A 22,115-nucleotide genomic window follows, 5' to 3' on the forward strand; every position below is an offset into this window, starting at 1 on the left:
CAATGAGATACCATCTCACACCAGTTAGAATGGCAATCATTAAAAAATCAGGAAACAACAGTTGTTGGAGAGGATGTGGAGAAATAGGAACACTTTTACACTGTTGGTGGGATTGTAAACTAGTTCAACCATTATGGAAAACAGTATGGCAATTCCTCAAGGATCTAGAACTAGATGTACCATATGACCCAGCCATCCCACTACTGGGTATATACCCAAAGGATTATAAATTATTCTACTACAAAGACACATGCACACGTATGTTTATTGCAGCACTATTCACAATAGCAAAGACTTGGAATCAACCCAAATGTCCATCTGTGACAGACTGGATTAAGAAAATGTGGCACATATACACCATGGAATACTATGCAGCCTTAAAAAAGGATGTGTTTGCGTCCTTTGTAGGGACATGGATGCAGCTGGAAACCATCATTCTTAGCAAACTATCACAAGAAGAGAAAACCAAACACCGCATGTTCTCACTCATAGGTGGGAACTGAACAATGAGATCACTTGGACTCGGGAAGGGGAACATCACACACTGGGGCCTATCATGGGGAGGGGGGAGGGGGGAGGGATTGCATTGGGGAGTTATACGTGATATAAATGATGAATTGATGGGTGCTGACGAGTTGATGGGTGCAGCAAACCAACATGGCACAAATATACATATGTAACAAACCTGCACGTTATGCACATGTACCCTAGAACTTAAAGTATAATAAAAAAATGAAAAATAAAATAAAATAAAATAAATAAATAAATAAATAAAAATAAAAAAATAAAATGAAGTAGGGAGTATTCCCTGTTTTTCTGTTGGTTGGAATAGTTTAAGAAGGAATGGTACCAGTTCCTCTTTGTACCTCTAGTAGAATTCGGCCGTGAATCCATCTGGTCCTGGACTTTTTTTGGTTGGTAGGCTATTAATTATTGCCTCAATTTCAGCGTCTCTTATCGGTCTATTCATAGATTCAACTTCTTCCTGGTTTAGTCTTGGGAGGGTGTATGTGTCCAAGAATTTATCCATTTCTTCTAGATTTTCTAGTTTATTTGCATAGAGGTGGTTATAGCATTCTCTGATGGTAGTTTGCATTTCTGTGGGATTGGTGGTGATATCCCCTTTATAATTTTTAATTGTGTCTATTTAATTCTTCTCTCTTTTCTTCTTTCTTAGTCTTGCTAGTGGTCTATCAATTTTGTTGTTCTTTTCAAAAACCAGCTCCTGGATTCATTGATTTTTGAAGGGATTTTTGTGTCTCTATCTCCTTGAGTTCTGCTCTGATCTTAGTTATTTCTTGCCTTCTGCTAGCTTTTGAATGTGTTTGCTCTTGCTTCTCTAGTTCTTTTAATTGTGATGTTAGGGGGTCGATTTCAGATCTTTCCTGCTTTCTCTTGTGGGCATTTAGTGCTATAAATTTACCTCTACACATTGCCTAAAATGTGTCCCAGAGATTCTGGTACCTTGTGTCTTTGTTCTTATTGGTTTCAAAGAACATCTTTATTTCTGCCTTCATTTCGTTGTCTACCCAGTAGTCATTCAGGAGCAGTTTCCATGTAGTTGTGTGGGTTTGAGTGAGTTTCTTAATCCTGAGTTCTAATTTGATTGCACTGTGCTCTGAGAGACCGTTTGTTGTGATTTCTGTTCTTTTACATTTGCTGAGGAGTACTTTACTTCCAATTATGTGGTCAATTTTGGAATAAGTGCAACGTGGTGCTGAGAAGAATGTATATTCTGTTGATTTGGGGTGAAGAGTTCTGTAGATGTCTATTAGGTCTGCTTGGTGCAGAGCTGAGTTCAAGTCCTGGATATTCCTCTTAACCTTCTGTCTCATTGATCTGTTCAATATTGACAGTGGGGTGTTAAAGTTTCCCATTTTTATTGTGTGGGAGTCTAAGTCTCTTTGTAGGTCTCTAAGAACTTGCTTTATCAATCTGGGTGCTCCTGTATTGGGTGCATATGTATTTAGGATAGTTAGCTCTTCCTGTTGAATTGATCCCTTTACCATTATTTAATCACCTTCTTTGTCTCTTTTAATCTTTGTTGCTTTAAAGTCTGTTTTATCAAAGACTAGGATTGCAACCCCTGCTTTTTTTTTGCTTTCCATTTGCTTGGTAGATCTTCCTCCATCCCTTTATTTTGAACCTATATGTGTCTCTGCATGTGAGATGGGTCTCCTGAATACAGCACACTGATGGGTCTTGACTCTTTATCCAATTTTCCAGTCTATGTCTTTTAATTGGGGCATTTAGCTCATTTACATTGAAGGTTAATATTGTTATGTGTGAATTTGATCCTGTCATTATGTTAGCTGGTTATTTTGCCCATTAGTTGATGCAGTTTCTTCCAAGCATCAATGGTCTTTACAATTTGGCATGTTTTTGCAGTGGCTGGTACCAGTTGTTCCTTTCCATGTTTAGTGCTTCCTTCAGGAGCTCTTGTAAGGCAGGCCTGGTGGTGACAAAACCTCTCAGCATTTGCTTGTCTGTAAAAGGTTTTATTTCTCCTTCACTTATGAAGCTTAGTTTGGCTGGATATGAAATTCTGGGTTGAGATTTTTTTTTCTTTAAAAATGTTAAATATTGGCCCCCACTCTCTTCTGGCTTGTAGAGTTTCTCCCGAGAGATCCACTGTTAGTCTGATGGGCTTCCCTTTGTGGGTAACCTGACCTTTCTCTCTGGCTGCCCTTAACATTTTTTCCTTCATTTCAACCTTGGCAAATCTGAGAATTACGTGTCTTGGGGTTCCTCTTATCAAGGAATATCTTTGTGGTGTTCTCAGTATTTCCTGAATTTGAATGTTGACCTGCCTTGCTAGGTTGGGGAAGTTCTCATGGATAATACCCTGAAGAGTGTTTTCCAACTTGGTTCCATTCTCCCCATCACTTTCAGGTACACCAATCAAGCGTAGATTTGGTCTTTTCACACAGTCCCATGTTTCTTGGAGGCTTTGTTCATTTCTTTTTACTCTTTTTTCTCTAACCTTGTCTTCTCGCTTTATTTCATTAATTTGATCTTCAATCACTGATACCCTTTCTTCCACTTGATTGAATTGGCTATTGAAGCTTGTGCATGCATCATATAGTTCTCATGCCATGGTTTTCAGCTCCATCAGGTCATTTAAGGTCTTCTCTACACTGTTTATTCTAGTTAGCCATTCATCTAATCTTTTTTCAAGGTTTTTAGCTTCCTTGTGATGGGTTTGAACATCCTCCTTTAGGTCAGAGAAGTTTGTTATTACCGATCTTCTGAAGCCTACTTCTGTTAACTTGTCAGAGTCATTCTATGTCCAGCTTTGTTCCCTTGCTGGTGAGGAGCTGTGATCCTTTGGAAGAGAAGAGGCGCTATAGTTTTTAGAATTTTCAGTTTTTCTGCTCTGCTTTCTCCCCACCTTTGTGGTTTTATCTACCTTTGTTTTTTGATGTCGGTGACCTACAGATGGGGCTTTGGTGTGGATGTCCTTTTTGTTGATGTTAATATTATTTCTTTCTGTTTGTTAGTTTTCCTTCTAACAGTCAGGTCCCTCAGCTGCAGGTCTATTGGAGTTTACTGGAAGTCCACTTCAGATCCTGTTTGCCGGGGTACCACCAGTGGAGGCTGCAGAACAGCAAATACTGCAGAACAGCAAATATTGCTCCCTCATCCTTCCTCTGGAAGCTTTGTACCAGAGGGGCACCCATCTGTATGAGGTGCTGGTTGGCCCCTACTGGGAGGTGTCTCCCACTCCTCAAGTGAGTCCCTACATGGGGGTCAGGGACCCACTTGAGGAGGCAGTCTGTCCGTTCTCCAAGCTCAAACACCATGCTGGGAGAACCACTGCTCTCTTCAGAGCTGTCAGACAGGGACACTGAAGTCTGCAGAAGTTTCTGCTGCCTTTTGTTCAGCTATGCCCTGCCCCCAGAGGTGGAGACTACAGAGGCAGCTGGCCTTGCTGAGCTGCTGTGGGCTCTGCCCAGTTTGAGCTTCCCTGGCTGCTTTGTTTACCTACTCAAGCCTCAGCAAAGGTGGGTGCCTCTGGGGCCTCTTTTATAAGTGCACTAATCCTATTGATGAGGGCTCCACTTGTATGGCCTAATAATCTGTTCCAAAAGGCCCTACTTCCTATTACCATCACCTAGGGGTTAGCATTTTGACTTATGAATTTTGGGGGGACATAAACATTCAGACCACAGCACAAAGGCTTTTTGTGAGTAGAAAAGAGAAGGTGGAAAGGAGATGAGGTGAGTGATGATTTGAGTGTCCAAAACTCTACTGCTAATAATTACATCTACCATTCATTGAGTACTTACCATGTGCCAGACTTTCTGTTGGACACTTTACACACTCATTCAGTCTTCAACAAAACCTGGAGACAAGCATTATTATCCTTGAGGGTTTTAAAGATTCTGAGGCTTATGGCATTTGCCCAAAGTCACACGAGTAAAGAATGACAGAGCAGAAATTTGAGAATGGGTCTTGCAGATGGCAAAAGCCATATTAGATTAAGTTCTCAGCCTTTTGAGTTCTTACTGGCTCACAAAACAGATCTTCTAGAACAGAGTAGTAGAGTGAATTGAAAATCTTTTTTCTCCCCATAATTGGCTGAGTATTAAGCATCTAAATCCAGGTGGAACTTACCAGTGAGACTACTGAAGAGTCAGCCACAATACTATTAAATGTGCTTTGAGAGCTCTGCCCATCACTCTATAGTTCCTGTAGGCTCCCAAGCTGTCAACAGATTAACCACATTCATACCAGACAAACCTGGCTGGTTGGATTTTATTTCATTGTCCATACACCACCAAGTCAACATGGGCTGGTACTATTTCATGCTTATTTTCAAAGCTGGGTTATGGTCTCTCACATCCTCAAATCCTTTATCACTCTGTAGGTGGAAGGGGGAGTACTTTTTGTCATTGTACATGGATTTATTTTTCTCCACATCCCACCCTACCCACCCCATCCTAAGGATTATCCTTAGGGAGGAGTCGAAGTAGATACAGAGAAAATATCATGCTCTTTTGTTTGTCAAAAAAAGAAGAGTGCCAACTTGGAACCTCCTCTCTTGAGATCAGTTCATCTCTTTGGCCCTTAGGCTCAGAAGAGGAAGTGGGAGAGGGATTTTTCATATAAGACATGCAAATGGCCTAGTTCATAGGTCTCAAACTACATGCTATTTATGGAGCCAGACAGAAACCCAGACCATCAGGGTTACAAATATGTGGCCAAAGCAGATATTGCTAATCAATCACAGCACTCCTCTGCACCAGGATATGGCTCTCAAATGTTCCTGGAGTGCTGTAAGCAGTCATTACCAATCAATAAGAGAATGCAAGAGAAAAAGTATATTTTAATATGAACCCATCTTTGGGCTTCTTATGGATAGGAATCCTACCTTATGAACACATTTGCTCCCCGCTCATCATAACCTTACATAAAGTAATTAGGATAGCCCTCAATGTTGAATGCATAAATGAATGAAATAATAAATTAATGTAGCTATTTAAACAGATGTTACTAAGTCTCTTTCTGCTGGGCACCACCTTCTCCTCTGGGGCATTGGCCTTTGACTAAGATGCTGAAATCATCTGGGTGCTGAACTTGTAGTTTGTTCACAGAGATCCTCTCTTGCTGCAACAGCTTTTATTTTTATTTTTTTGAGATGGGATCTTGCTCTGTTGCCCAGACTGGAGTTCAGTGGCATGATCATAGCTCACTGCAGCCGCCAACTTCTGGGCTCAAGCAATCCTCCCACCTCAACCTCCTAAGTCGCTGGGTCTACAGGTGTGTGCCACCACGCCTGACTATTACTTATTTTTTTTTTTTTGTAGAGATGGGATCTCACTATGTTGCCCAGACTGGTCTCAAGCTCCTGGCCTCAAGCAATCCTGCCACCTCAGCCTTCAAAAGTGCTGGGACTATAGGTGTGAGTCACCACACCCAGCCTGCTGCAATTGTGTTACTTTTTTTTTTTTTACACTAATCTTAATGCTGTGGAGCTTGTCTCAGAGTCCTGTGGAGCTGTTAGTGAAATAATCCTTTCTACCTATACCTTCCCTGTACCTTCAACTGTAAGAGTCATACAAGAATCTATTGAGCCTAAGCCAGAGGACCCATTAGAACGACAGACACCAGGGTGGATTTTCTCAGCCTCTCTATGACTAAGTCTTTGTTCCGTGGCCAACCTTCTCTCCTTGACTTGTTCTTGCCTTGGGATGTTCTCTTCCTGGAGGCACCACATGCAAATAACCTTCTAACAGACCTGCTCCATCAGTTTCTCAGAGCTTCCTAGTCAGATTGAATGACAACAGTGAACACAGTTTAAGCCCAGTCTATGATCCCTCCCTCTTTACCCTTACATGAAGAAGACCATTTTTACCAGTTATTGCTAAATAACAAACCACTGCAAAATTTAGTGACTTAAAACAACAACCATTCCTTATTTCTCATAATTCAACAGGTCAGCTGGATGATTCTGCTGATCTTGGCTGTACTCACCTTGTGCTGTGGCCAGTTGGTGAAGTGACAGGGAACAACTGGTCTAGAATGGCCTTGGCTGAATGTGGCTCTCTTCCCTGTGCCTCTGACTTCCTTCCAGCCGACTAGCCTGGGCATGGTCTCATGATGAGGGCAGGGCTTAAGGAGGGCAAGCAGAAATGAACAAGTGTTTTTCAAGCTTCTGCTGGGGGTTAAAGCAAGTTACATAACTAAACCAAGAATCAGTGTGGGAGGGTACTATCAAATGGATGGCCTCAGGGGAGAATGAAAAACTGGGGCTGTTAATGCAATCAACTTACCACACCATGAGAGGGAATGTAACTTCATCAGTGCGAAACATTTGAAGTAGACTCAGTCCCTCTCTTATGATGGGGAAAGTTTCAAGCCAGTGACAATCATGCTTCAGATGAATGTCTCAAGATCAATAGCAATGTCTCAAGACCTATAGCAAGCCCTCAGTTGAATCTCTCAGTAGTGAGCCAGCTTCAGCCTTGGTCAGTCTGACAGGTGTCCTTCTAGAGCCTCAGCAGAAAAAACAAAAATAAAGAACTTTCCTGGATAGCCCAAGCTGCCTTTAAAGTCCTCAGTCACTTCCTGTGTTTTAAAAGTACGTCCTTTGTATCCACAGTGACACAGAAAGCTGACCTCCCATTGTTCCCAAAGTCTTAGCTCTTGTACCAAACTTGGCCAGCTCAATCTGGACATCCCTCCACTTGCTTAGATTTCCACAGCAGCTGTCAGCATCTGGTGGTTTTGATGCTGTGGGTATCAAGAGTGGGAGTGACGATTCATTTAAGTGCTTCCAGAAGCTTACTTCCTCTCTGGCTCCAGCTGCAAGTCTTCAGCCAATGCAAGTTCTCAGCCTCAACCTCAGCAGGGAAAACATTCAGAAAACCCAGATGATTTTATCTTTCTAAATGCTTCATTCCACTCACTTCCCCCATAGAACAGCTGAGTCTTACTGGAGATTTGATCATTCTCACGGGATGGGCTTGATGGCCCTGCTAGCATGATTGTTTGTAGCAAGATTGCAAATTGGCAATCACCTTTTGGGAAACATTTCAGTTGGAGAGATCCAGAAAAAGCAGTTATTTGTAGGTTTCTCACTTTTGGGTGGGGTCCTTGGTTCAAGGATAGACAGTAGTATTTTTTTAAATCTCCTGTTTCTCAGGTGGGTTGAACCAATTCCAGTTGCCTTTCCCACTAAAGGGAAAAAGATGTCGACTCACGTGTCTTCACGCAACACTCCAGGTAATGACTTCAATTTATCAGATTTAGCTACTGAAATGAAAACTATGTACTATCTTGGGTCAGATTGGACCAAAGATTCTAGAAATAAATAAACCAAGTTGTTATGGGTTGAATTGTGTCCCTCCAAAATTCATAAGTTGGAGTCCTACTGCCAATACACCAGAACGTGGCCTTATTTGGAAATTAGGGTCTTTGCAAAGTGATTAGTTAAGATGAATTTATAATGATGTAGGGTGGGCCTGTAGTCTAATATGATTGGTGTCCTTATGAAAAGGGGAAATTTGGACACAGATACATAGGAAAACATCATATGAACACGAAGACAGGGCTCTATAAGCCAAGGAATGTAAAAAATCTCCAACAAACCAGAAGCCAGGGAAGAGTCAGGGAACAGATTCTCCCTCACAGCCCTCAGAAGGAACCAACCTGCAGATTGTAGACTCCAGAACCATGAGACAATACATTTCTGTTGTTTAGGTCACTGTTTGCTGTGCTTTCTACGGCAGCCCTAGAAAACTAATACACAGGTCAAAGGGAAGCTTGCCTATGGGGTGCAGATTATTTCTAGGAGGTTCAAAGAGTCAGGGAATTTTAACAGAAAAGTCAACTTGGAGACCAGATAGACAAGTTCTTTCTCCTTGGCCACACATCCATTTTACAAATAAAGAAACCAGAGCCCAGAGAATTTGCAGGCATTTATCAAATGCACTGGGCCAGCTGAAGCCAGAGCTGAGATTTAACTAACTTTTGACTGTCACCTCCCCAGTGCCAAGTTCCATACACATTTTAGTCATTTGTTTACATATCTTTTCCAATTTTCCATGCTGCCCTGAGAACAAGGACCATAGGCCTGGAATCCAGCATGGTGCCTCAACTATAGCAAGCCCTAAATAACATTTGTTAATAATATTTAGTATTTCCAGCATCTACCACAAGGGTAATCTTCATGCTGACCCAAGAAATGATGCTTTTCCAAAAGCAACTTCTTATAATAGAGAGAGAACAGAAAGGAAGGCACTCTGTGTGTCAGGCTGCAGACAGCAACTCCCAGTGGACCTCAAGTAATCAAGACCTGTCCACAGTCAGCCTGGGCCAAGTGGCCTCTTCTGCTGACAATATGGTGCTCAGAGAGGGGTAAGCACTAAGCAATGCCTGTCAGCCTTGCTCCAGCTCTTGGCCATCTCCTTCAGCAGCTACAGATTTATGTCTATTCAGTAACTGAGGGTCTTAGATGCTTTTAAAGGGCATGGACCTTCTAATTTTTCTGTATATTTTCCATATTTCCTGGGAACCAGGGTTTGGCTCACATCATGGCTGATGTCCAATGAATGTGTGCTGGCTTGGACCAACCTCCTATGCAGTCGCCTAGCTGTTGAGCAAAAAGAAAGGAAAGTTTACCAGGTGCTAAATTGCTAAAAATATACCTTTGGGGGGAATCTCATGCCTTGTTATTTGTAATTTTTCCTTCGAAAGCTGGAACAGTGTTGAAAAGAAATCATCATCAAAATGATACTTTTCAACACATAAAATGTCTGCCCAAGTTTAGAGAACAAAGCTTCAGTCAGTCCTGTCTCTGCAGGAAAATCCCTCATGAGCCACACTTACGATGTAAATTTTACAATGTGCTTGATTTTCCATAATAAACAAGTGCCTTTAAGAGTTGAGGTGTGAAACCCATTTTATACAGATAACAAGTTTTAAAGATCATGATTATATCAAATATATTTATGAGGTGATGTTATACTGAGATCAAAATCAATTTTTCATGTTTTTATGGTTGGAATGGATTCTGAGGAACATAATGCAATTTTTAAAAAATTGAACTGATAGGAAATCAGAAATAGCTTCATTCATTACAGTTGTGCAAGACCTGCTTAGATTGGAAAGTGGGAGTCATTAGATGCTATTTGGTCCAGGACCAGAGCTGGCTACATAATTTTGGGACCTAAATGCAAAGTGAAAATGAGGCCTAGCCATGGAAGATAAGTTAGTTTCTCCTTCCCACAGCCTGTCTCTCCTCAACCTACAGTGCCCCTACCAAGGGATTGCAACCTCCACACCAGGATGCACCTGTTGCCTGGATGGGAGTGGGTGAGAAGGCCCCATCCAGTTGCCTTCCAAATATACCACCATGCTGCGAGCCCAGGGTAGGGACAGCACTGCCAAGCTCTTTCCCAGGATGTCGCTGCGTGCATGCCCAGCAGAGCCTCTCCCCACAACTGCTCCCAGGCCCCTGCAGAGGGTGTGGGCAGAATATTGCCTCCTTGTCTGCCAACCTGACCTAGTAGCCACCCTGAGGGAAGGGTAGCAAGTGTCGTGGAGCAGAGGGTGGGGAGGAGGTAGGGTGGAGCCTGGGACACTAAGGGCCCAAACAGAGGGCGGGTAGGAGGCAGGACCACGAGTGAGCTTCCTTGTCCCATAAGACTCCTCTTAAAAAATACACATTGAAAGATAAATCAAGAGTTGTGCAGTAAACCCCAAGCAAGGCCTTCTGAGCAGGAGGCCCTGTGCAACTGCTTGGTTACCTGCCCATGAATCTAGCCCTGCCTGGGAAACTTGCATAGGTGCTCAGTTTTTCACGTGGGCTTCAGTAGCTTCAGTATATGTGTTGGTCATGTGCTGAGTGTGCAGTGATTGGCTCAATACTATATAAGAGCTTAGCTAAATGGGTTTTGTAAGATCCTTGTTGGGATCGCAGGGGATGGGGTGCCGTTAGGAATGCTTTTATTCTTGTTTCTCTCAAAGCACTTAGAAAGGTGCTTTTGACCATAATGCACTAACAAACATCTCATGAATCATATAAGTCACAAACTGAGATGCTGAGAGATAAAATATTCTGCTACACACATGTTGAGTTGAACCCCAGTTTTAATTGCTCCAATATAGACTTTCTGACCAAGAACCTTTGGGCGTCTCTGGTAGAAGGGGTAACTTCAAGGGGCAACATGGGAGAGGAGAACAAGAGGGAGGTTTCTGAGAAAGATGTTTGCTGGCTCAGAACCTCAGCTCACATCACTAATGCATATGCATCATAAAGCAATTGCAATTCTTCAGGGAGAATTAGGTAATGATGTACACTTGGAAATTATAAGAAAAATGGAGCCATGCCTTAAATGTTGTCGTTAAAGGCTAGAAACCACAACCTCTCAGCCCCTTACTCTGGAGACTCCTTGAATAACAGAATCCTCTCCTGACTCCATGAATAATTGCCTGGAAGAAGGAGCAGGAGATGAGGGCTTTCCATTCAGTACATTTCAAATACTTATCCAGTGGACTCACTGGCTCCCTGCTGTTTGAAATCCTCATGCCAAACGGCTGCTGGGAGAAGTCACGAAGCCATGGATGGAAATAGCCCTGCCCACTGGGAGAAAGAGGATCTCGGAGGGCTCTTTTCTCATCCTCTCACAAATACCAATGAAGAATTTTTGCACCTCTGCCAGTTGCTATGGAGACCAAGTGGGGAACACATGTAAACATTCGGCATGCGTGAGACACGCTGAGGTCCGCCAATGCAAATGTGGTTCCTCTTCTCCTTAGCTTGTCCCCTTTCTGGCTTAGAGCTGCAGCTTGCAGCCACATCAGTAAGACCTGTGGTTTCAGGCCTCAGACAGCAGTGGCTCGTTTTTAAGGAACTCATTTACCATGAGCCACTGGGAAATACCGTACATTTAGGGTCATGAGACTTGAATTTGAAATACTTCCCTGCTAGTTCTTTAGTAGTAGAAAGTCACTCCACCTTCAGGAGCCTCCACCTTCTTATTTGTAAAATAGGGGAAAGAAAGAGAAGCCACTCATACCCAGGGAAGAGTGAGATCAGACAGGACAGTCTTTGTAAAGATGAAAGCACTCGGCGTGTTTGGGAGTGCTATTATGTAATTACTGTATATTCCCAAAGGTTTGTCGAACTGTGGTTGGATTTTGACACTGGTGTGTGGAAACGGGCCCGCTCACCTTCAGAATTAGCAGTTAGACCCATTGCTCCCTCTTAAGGTTGGGTATGGATGCCTCCACCCCACAGAGAGGTTAGAGGAGTAACCTCGACCTTGGGGCTTGCTGCTGGCACCTCTCCTCCCAATTTCTCAGGTCCTCTAGGCCATCAGGGGCCCCATCTCACAGCCTTGCATCCAAACGAGAGCAGAACAGCTCAGCCGCCAATCTATTCCTAACTGTGAAAACACCCAGGTGTTTTCTTGTTACAAAAATGCATTCTCAAGGCGAAGAAGGCAGCAGATCCAGCGGTAGGAACCTCCCTAAGGAGGCGCAGAGGGCCAGGGAGTGTGTGTGGACAAGCCCTGGTGTGCATTCCAGAGGCAGCCCCTCTCCAGCTCCCTGTGTGGCTTCTTTTGGGGTGTGGGAGGAGGGGCGGAGCCAAGGATTGGGTGGGGTCCTCGCTGGCTGACTGTGGCTGCCACCCACCGTTGGAGAGGTCTCAGAAGGTTCCTCCCTATCCCCATGGTAACCCGACACAGTGCTGTGGTGAGAAGAGGAAACTGCAAACTGAGTTGGTTCCTTCCACCAGAGCCATTTCGGAGTTCTAGATTTCTGCTTGTGGTTTGTCAATCATTCAATCAGACCTAACAGCAACTCCAGATTGTGACTCAGAAGCCATGGCCTCGCACGCCTTTCGTCCATCAGTCCACCAGCGCAGGCTGGACACATGGAGCCTGCGACTCTCCCCTGCCCAGCCCAGCCCCTGCTCCACTGCTGAGGAGCAGAACTCACCACGTAGGAATGTGAGCAGCCGGGATGGGAGGGAGGTGAAGGATGAACTGGGAGCTGGGGCCAAAGAATAGCCCAACCAGGTCAAGAATTCCCCCAGTTCTCTTCCTTTGATACTCCACGCCCCAAATCGCACATCTGGAAGGAAAAATGAATCCTGTATATGTTTCAGAATTTCCATGAAGTTGAGAAGGGAGCACTATAGCATCTTGCAGGTTTTTTTGTTTTGTTTTTATTTTTGTTTTTTTTGAGATGGAGTCTCACTCTGTCACCCAGACTGGAGTGCAGCGGTATGATATCCACTCACTGCAACTTCCACCTCCCAGGTTCAAATGATTCTCCTGCCTCAGCTTCCTGAGTAGCTGGGATCACAGGTGTGCACTACCACACCTGGCTAGTTGTTGTATTTTTAGTAGAGACAAGTTTCACCATGTTGCCAGAATGGTCTTGAACTCCTGACCTCAAGTGATCCAGCTGTCTTGGCCTCCCAGCATCTTGCAGATTTTTGTTTGTTGTGTTTGTGTTTATGTTTGCTTTGCCAGGAAAAGCAGGGGGTGAAAGGGAGCCTTGAGGGAGAGAAGACATGATATTGACCATAACAGATAGGAGGGGCTGGTGGGAGCTGGGAACATTCATTTGTTAATTAGTCCATATGGTGTGAGTAACCACTAAGTACCGAGCTCTGCTTTAAAGGTTGAGGGGACAGCAATGAAGACAACAGGCAGAAGCTCCTGACCTTATGGAGCTTCCATTCTAGTGGCAGAAGTAGGCAATAAAAGTCACACATTTATTTAAACAACAAAGATACAAGTAAGTAAACGATATTGTGCCCACACACATACACATGAAGCAGAGCAAGAGATAGAGTGGAGGAAGGTTTGCAATCCAAGACAGGATAACCTGGGGAGCCCCCACAGTGAAGGTGGCATCTGGGTTAAGTCTTGACAGAAGAGGATGTGAGCTGTCATGGTGTCTGGGGAAAGAACATTCTGAGACCAATCAAGAGGTCACTGAGGCTGAAGCAGTTAAGTGAGGGGGTGGGAAGTGGTTGAGGCTGGAGTGTGAAGTGCCAGGTCAGGGAGGGCGGTGAGGGCCACTGGGCTTTTCCTCTGAGTTAAATGAGGAGCCATGGGAGGTTCTTAAGTGAAGAATGGACACGATTTGACATCTCCTTAAGAGTCACTTTGGCTCCTGCATGGAGAAGAGATGCAGCATTGGGATGGGGGGTGCTGCTGAACCTCTGAAGTCTGATTTAATTGTCAAAAAGGGGAACTGGAGCTGGGCACAGTGGCTTACCATGGCTCGTACCTTTAATCATGCCTTGGCTCTTTGGGAGGCCAAGGTGGGAGGATTACTTAAGCTCAGGAGTTTGAGACCAGCTTGGGCAACATAGTAAGACCTCATCTCTAATAAAATAAAATTTAAAAAAATTAGCCAGGGATGGTGGCACACGCCTGTAGTCCCAGCTACTCAGGGAGCTGAGGTGGGAGGATCACTTGAGCCTAGGAGGTTGAGGCTTCAGTGAGCCCTGATGGTGCCACCACACTCCAACCTGGGTGACAGAGACAGACCCTGTCTCCGAAAGACAAAAGGCCGGGGGAGGACAGGAATTGGAAAGTTTTAGAGAGGCTGAAGACCAGAGTGCCGCAAAAACTTTCTCTTATGTCATCAGGACTGATAGAAACTGGAAATACTTTGGGCGTATTCAGTGTTGATTAATGGCGTCCACACACCTCCTAAAATCATCTTGGTTATCACCAGCGCTTCATTTCCCACCGCTTGGAAAATGTGGTCTAGAGAAAGGTCAAACGTTCACCACACAGAGAGACTATAATTTTGTCTGCCCATGGAGGTTCTCTTCGGGTGGCTGTTATTCAGATGTGACTTAAGATACCCTAAGTTTGAGCCTCCTTAACTGTATAGCTTGGACTAAAATTCAAAATGTAAGCTGTTTTATTCAAATGCAGTGGGGTCACTCATTGATTCACACACTCTCGGCTGTGTAAAAATAAGCTGTGCAACTTTTTTGTTTTCTGTAACTGATCAAATCTTCCCTGTGCACCCTTAACCCTGTGGAGTAAAGAGGGAAAGACTGGACTTACACAATATCAGGGTATCTTGGTCTCTTCCATCATCCTTAAGTTCCCCAATGTTAGCATCTGCATCTATGGTTGGTAGGAGTGGCATTACCATGTGACTATGCATGTGGAAATCAGTATGGTGACCTCTGGGTTGGTTTAGATCCTATGCTAGTTCCCCTGAGGTGATCCTGGTTTAGGCCCTCCACTGGCATGCAATGGCATTCATAGCTGTGGAACACTGACAATGTGGTTGCCCCTACAAATCAAAGTCCTTGATCTCAGTGGCTTCTACTTCCCAACCTCAGGCCTCTACATTTTCAGCAATCTCCCCTTGAATTTCCCTGACCTTTACCAGAGCCTAGAGAAACACAGGGAAACATCACATTGCTGTCTATGAAGGTTCCTCTGTCTGCTAATGGTGCACTGTCTCACAAGCCATGTTAGACACAGCACCAGGACAAATACGGGGCTTCTCCTAGGTGCTTTCAGCCTTCTCCAGGCCATGTGTGGGAAAGTATGTCACTCGCCCAATGTTCTTAGGTTCCTACTACCTTTCTAAATGCTTCTATAGCCTGCCCCCAACAAGACTTGATCCCAAGAAAGAGTGGAGGCAAGACCCTAATATTTGAAGCTCATACTCTGCCTCTATTTCTTTCTCATTCACAGTCTCTCTTGGGCAGGAAGGACTGAACTTACCCTTTTGTCCCCTTCCTTTCTGGTAAGAACTTTCCCCATCAAATATATTTTCTTTTGTTAAAATGGCACCCGTTCTGCCTGCTTCCTTGGGGCCATGATAGTGTGTCACATGTGCTCTCAGGGAAGTGGCCAGGAAGGCAGAATTAGGAAAGCAAGAGGTTTCTTGGGAGTCTTATTTCTGGCTGCTGTAACAAAGTATCACAGACTGGGTGGCTGAAACAAAAGTTTATTTTTCACAGTTCTGGTGGCTGGAAGTCCAAGATCAGGGTGCCAGCATGATTGGGTTATGGTCAGGGCCCTCTTCTGGGTTGCAGATTCCAACTTCTCATTGTATCCTCCCATAGTGGAAAGAGTGAGAGAGCTCTCTGGGGTTCTTTTTTATAAAGGCACTGATCCCCATTCATAAGGGCTGTACACTCATGACCTAATTATCACCCAAAGGCCCCACCTGCTCATACCATTACCTTGGCGGTTAGGATTTCCACACATGAATTTAAGGGGACACAATCATTGAATCCATCGCATTGGGAAATGAAGACAAAATGAGGAGGAAACAGGATTGGACTGCAAGAGCGTCACAGCACAGTACAGATCTGACAAAGTTTTGGATCGCTTCATGGGGATTTCGAAAACAAATATTGCTCATTTGAGGAGCCCCATGTTGAAAGAAATGGACAAGCCCTAGCAATCCCTTTGTGCTCAGCCCTTCTCTGGGGGCTGCCCAAGAAGAGGATGGCCTTAGCTTCAAAGATGAGACAATGCTAAGGTGTTAACAGCTGGAGGCTAGAAACTAACTGCACTCCTTACAGCTGAACAGCAAGTTCTTTCTCAGAGGGCGATCCACATGGGTGCCTCCAATACTGTCACAGTGGTGGAAAGGTCACTAGATAATGATTGGTAGGGAGGAATAATGAAAATCCCATCAGTTTAATATTTTATAAGTGTTCTTTACATATTGCCCAAGCTTTTACAGTCATCACTGAACATAATCTTAGCCCACATCCTCTTCACTGCAGGTGAGGTTTATCCACTGTGACCACAGCATACAGCAAGTTACACAGATTTGACTTCTCTTGAGCCTTTCCCAAGAACATCTTCACAGAATATAGTGCTGGGATGATGCCTGAAAACCATGAGCACGGTCCTCACAGAGTCTTCTGCTTTTTATCTCAGAGATTTCTGTGAAACCCAAAAATCTCCATTTTAATTTAATGTTTGGAACCAGAAAGTGCCCAGCAGTTAATCTAAACCTGTTTTTACCAAGACAGCATTCTGTGTGCTGCCTGGGAAATGTCAATGGTTTGTTGATACCAAATTAACGATGCATATCTCTAGCAAAGAAACCTCCAGTAAGTCAGAAACCAATCGTCAAACTGTCCGTCCACCAGGTTTCCTTCCTGTGAGTCACTTTAAGAAGCTTGACTTCTTCTTTCTCTGTTTCCAGCCTTTCTCTGGTTTAATCAATGAGAGTTAAAGCCACATTGTAATTCTTGGAAGTATTGAGAGATGTGACTGGTCCTCCCTTCTGGACAAGCCTTGAAATGGAAGTGATAGAGAGGAGATAAAAGGAGGTGGGAAAGGAAGTATGTAGACAGAGGGAGAAACAAAAAGGACCAGAGGTCTAGAAATTTCTTGCTGCTCCAGAAGTTAAAACATTGTTTTGTTAATCATAATTTATCACAAAGGCGGCCAGTTTCCAGGAAATTGTGTTGCCAGACAAAATGCAGGACTCTCAGTGAAATTTGAATTTCAAATAATAATTTTAGTATAATAATGTCCAATGCAATATTTCAGACAGACTTACATTAAATTTTTTTCTTTGTTTATCTGAAATTCAAGTTTAACTTTGTGTTTTGTATTTTTATTTGCTAAATCTGACAACCATATCTGGGAGATATTTTAATTTCCATTGCATTCCTTTTGTTGGTGAGAGTGATGAGCTACCATATTGAATGGGAAGTAGAGAGGATAGCGCCATCCTCCTATTGTCTAGCAGAAAGATACAGGTTATTCGGACTTGATAGTTCCTTACTCCCGGGGCAGTCTCTGCCTTCCCAGCTCCACTCAGCATTGAGCATTTCAAACTGACCGTTGACTGAAACTCATCAGCCAATCATTGAAACTGGACTTGCTGTCCTTGCTTTGGAATTGTCTATATCTGTTATAAGGTGAGCTTGGATTTCACAAGCCTAATGAGCCTTATTCTTGCTCTAATCCTCTCCATGTTTGTCCAGGCAATAGGAGTGATCTTTTGCTTTGGTTTCTGCCTATACCTGGGGTCCTGGACTCTAGACTATTCAGATATGGTCTTGACATCCTGCCTAAACCTTGCCATTTCCCTCTGTTCAGTAGTTTCCCTCAGTCCATGACAAACATATCACTTGGAAACACAATACTGACTCCAAGTCACACCATCTTCTAGAACAGAGGTTGCCAAACATTTTCTGCAAAGGGCTAGATAGAGTATATTTTTGGCTTTGCAAACCCTGCAGTATCTGTCACAACTCCTCAATTCTGCCATTGTAACATGTGAACAGGCATGTGTTTCTGTACAGCTTTATTTATAAATAAAGCTGTGACAGGTCACAGGCTATATTTGGCCCAAAGGCCATAGTTTGTTAACCTCTGTTCTAGAAGATCCTGGGATCTTGCTTTTCTTGCCAGAAAGGTTCCACTTAGATATAGATGTTGGCCTATTAGCTCAATGAGGTTCATATTGTTTACTTAATGTGATGCTGATGGCCTCTCCATGCCTCCATCAGAGACCAGTCCTATTTTACAGTCTTGCCACCCTCATCTTGGGCTTGGAAATTCCCAGCTTTCTTCTCTTTTCCTCTACCAGCTTCTGAGGTCCCTGCATGACTTGATGATGAGCACACTCAATAAGCCAGCTTCTACTTGTTTCCACACTATATCTAGGATCCACTACCCCCTTTATTTCCACAAATGCTACCTTACTTTGAGACTTAGTTGCCAATGCTCTAGACTAAGTCTGTCTCATCTTTGTATCTACCTGAGAAATCTTCAACTGCTCATCACTGCTGATGTGATTTCCTTTGCATAATAAGTCCACAAAACTACCCACCAGTGCTGAGAATGGTTTGCCTTATCATAGCTATGGATTTAAAGAAAAACCCTTCTCTCTCAAATGATTAAAAATACCTTGTAGTAACCAGGCAAAGGTAGCTAGTAAATGGCTACAGGGATACATGTAAAGTGCTTTATTTTAGCATGAAGAAAAATCAACATTATGAATTGTATTAATGCTGTTCTTAAAAGTAATTCTGTGACCCTAGAATGACCTTGCTATGGTGTGAACATGCAAAGCAGATTTTCTAAACAACTAAATATGTGTATGAATACATCCATTTATTCACAAGGGCAGGACTTTGGAACCTAATGAATGAATTTCAAAAATAAAATTTTAAATTAGGAAAAAACAACAATTTTGAAACCAAGTCCACAAAAACCTATAAAAATAATGTTGATTGACTCTGGCTACTGTTCCGGGTCAGTGTGACCACTTTGACTACACATCCTTTTATGGGATAAATATTTCTCACAAAAGTTAACTGCAATTGAAGGTTTTGTAAGCCAAATCCTATTTTAAATACAGAGAGTTCATTTTTTAATTTTGGAGATGTCCTTCCCTCATTTAAAAAAATGTGTTTTTAATTTATTTTCTTACATTATAACAGATTTTCAATAGCCATTATATCTCTAAATTGAAACTCTCTATACCTTCCTAGGAAGAATCTGCTCTGAGTTATCTGAAATCCTTCAAACCAGTCAACTATTATAATTTAATTATGATGACTCTGGAAAAAATCTAAAACCATCAGATATTTACATTACTGCCATTTTGTGGTTTGATTATAGCTATTTGCATTACACCAGTGGTCCACATATACTGGTGAATTGAGGTAAATGGCTATGTAATAATTGTGATCAATGGTCAAAATTTTATGAACACACTTTTTAACAGGTGTATTTGGGATAATCATTATACAATTGGCTGCACATATTTAGAGCATACAATCTGATAAATTCTGACATAAGTATAAACCAATGAAACAATCACTACCTTCAAGATAATGAACATATCCATATACCCTAAAAGTTTCCTTATTCCCCTTGGTAATCCCTCCCTCTCATGCCTTCCCATCCGTTCCCTACCCCTATCCCCATGTAACCACTGATCTGCTGTCACCACAGATTAGGTTACATTTTCTAGAATTTTATGTAACTGGAATCCCATACTATGTACTCTTTCTTGTCTGGCTTCTTTCATTTAGCAAAACTATTTTCAAATTCCTCCATATTAATGTGTGTATCAATCATTCATTCCTTTTTATTGATGAGTAATATTCCAATTTGTTTGATAACTGTTTAAATACAGTTTGTGCATTCATCTGCTGATGGGCTTTTGGGTTGTTTCCAGTTTGGGGCTATTAGAAATAAAACTGCTATGAACATTCATAAATATTTATATGGCTGTATGCTTTCATTTATCTTAGGTAAATACCTAAGAATTTTTTTTACTAGAATTATTTTTACTATTCTTAGGTATTTACCTAAGATAAATGGGTCATATGTTAGATATGTGTTTAACTTTCTAAGACACAGCTGAACTGTTTTCCAAAGTGTTTGCACTACTTTACACTCCCTCCAGCCATATCTGAGAGTTCCATATATGAGAATCCCAGCTCTCCTACATCCCTATTAACATTTGATATGGTCAATCTTTTAAAATTTTTGCCATTCCAATATGTGCCTATATTAGATATTTCTGATATAGTTAGGCTTTGTGTCCCCACCCAAATTTTATCATGAATTATAATCCCCCAGGTGTTGAGGGAGAGACCTGGTGGGAGGTGATTGGGTCATGGGGGTGGTCCCTCTCATGCTGTTCTCATGACAGTGAGTGAGTTCTCACGAGATCTGATGGTTTTATAAAACTTTGGCAGTTCCTCTCTTACTCACTCTTCTCTCTCCTGCCGCCATGTGAGAAGGTCCAAGCTTGCTTCCCCTTTGCCTTCCAACATGATGGTAAGTTTTCTGAGGCCTCCCCAACCATGCAGAACCGTGAGTCAATTAAACCTCTTTCCTTTATAAATTACCTAGTCTTGGGTATTTCCCTATAGCAGTGTGAGAAAGGACTAATACAATTTCATTATTCATTTCACTGTGTAATTTGCATTGTCCCAATGACTAATGGTGTTAAGAACTTTTTCATGTGTGTGTTTGACTCTGATGTTTTCTTTGGTGAAATGTCTTCCCAAATATAAAATTTTTTAAATTAGGTTTTTTGTTTTCAGTTTTGAGAATTCTTTATATATTTTGGATCCAGATATCATAACTATATAATTTGCAAATACTTTCTCCCAGTCTGTAGCTTGTCTTTTTATCCTCTTAAAGTTTTTCACAAAAAAGTTTTTTAAATTGTTGATATAGTCCAGTTTTTAAATGTTTTCTTTAATAGATCATGCTTTTGGAATTCTTTGCCTAGTTTTAGATCTCAAATATTTTATCTTCTGTTTTTTTCTTTATGTTTTATAGTTTTATGTTTTATATTTAAATCCATAATCCATTTTCAGTTAATTATTGTATAAGATATGAGACTGACACTATGTTGAATAGGAGTGGTAAGAGAGGGCATCCCTGTCTTGTGCCAGTTTTCAAAGGGAATTTTTCCAGTTTCTGCCCATTCAGTATGATATTGGCTGTGGGTATGTCATAAATAGCTCTTATTATTTTGAGATAAGTTCCATCAATACCAAATTTATTGAGCGTTTTTAGCATGAAGGGCTGTTGAATTTTCTCAAAGGCCTTTTCTGCATCTATTGAGATAATCATGTGGTTTTTGTCTTTGGTTCTGTTTATATGCTGGATTACGTTTATTGATTTGCATACGTTGAACCAGCCTTGCATCCCAGGGATGAAGCCCACTTGATCATGGTGGATAAGCTTTTTGATGTGCTGCTGAATCCAGTTTGCCAGTATTTTATTGAGGATTTTTGCATCGATGTTATTCAGGGATATTGGACTAAAATTCTCTTTTTTTGTTGTGTCTCTGCCAGGCTTTGGTATCAGGATGATGTTGGCCTCATAAAATGAGTTAGGGAGGATTCCCGCTTTTTCTGTTGATTGGAATAGTTTCAGAAGGAATGGTACTAGCTCCTCCTTGTACCTCTGGTAGAATTCAGCCGTGAATCCATCTGGTCCTGGACTTTTTTTGGTTGGTAGGCTATTAATTATTGCCTCAATTTCAGAGCCTGCTATTGGTCTATTCAGGGATTCAGCTTCTTCCTGGTTTAGTCTTGGGAGAGTGTAAATGTCCAGGAAGTTCTGGCTAGGGCAATCAGGCAAGAGAAAGAAATAAAGGTTTTCAATCAGGAAAAGAAGAAGTCAAATTGTCCCTGTTTGCAGATGATATGATTGTATATTTAGAAAACCCCATTGTCTCAGCCCAAAATCTCCTTAAGCTGATAAGCAACTTCAGCAAAGTCTCAGGATACAAAATTAATGTGCAAAAATCACAAGTGTTCTTATACACCAGTAACAGACAAACAGAGAGCCAAATCATGAATGAACTTCCATTCACAATTGCTTCAAAGAGAATAAAATACCTAGGAATCCAGCTTACAAGGGATGTAAAGGACCTCTTCAAGGAGAACTACAAACCACTGCTCAGTGAAATCAAAGAGGACACAAACAAATAGAAAAACATACCATGCTCATGGATAGGAAGAATCAATATCATGAAAATGGCCATACTGCCCAAGGTTATTTATAGATTCAATGCCATCCCCATCAAGCTACCAATACGTTTCTTCACAGAACTGGAAAAAACGGCTTTAAAGTTCATATGGAACCAAAAAAGACCCCGCA

The sequence above is a fragment of the Rhinopithecus roxellana genome, chromosome 15 (genome assembly GCF_007565055.1).
Source record: "Rhinopithecus roxellana isolate Shanxi Qingling chromosome 15, ASM756505v1, whole genome shotgun sequence".
Lineage (NCBI taxonomy): Eukaryota > Metazoa > Chordata > Mammalia > Primates > Cercopithecidae > Rhinopithecus > Rhinopithecus roxellana.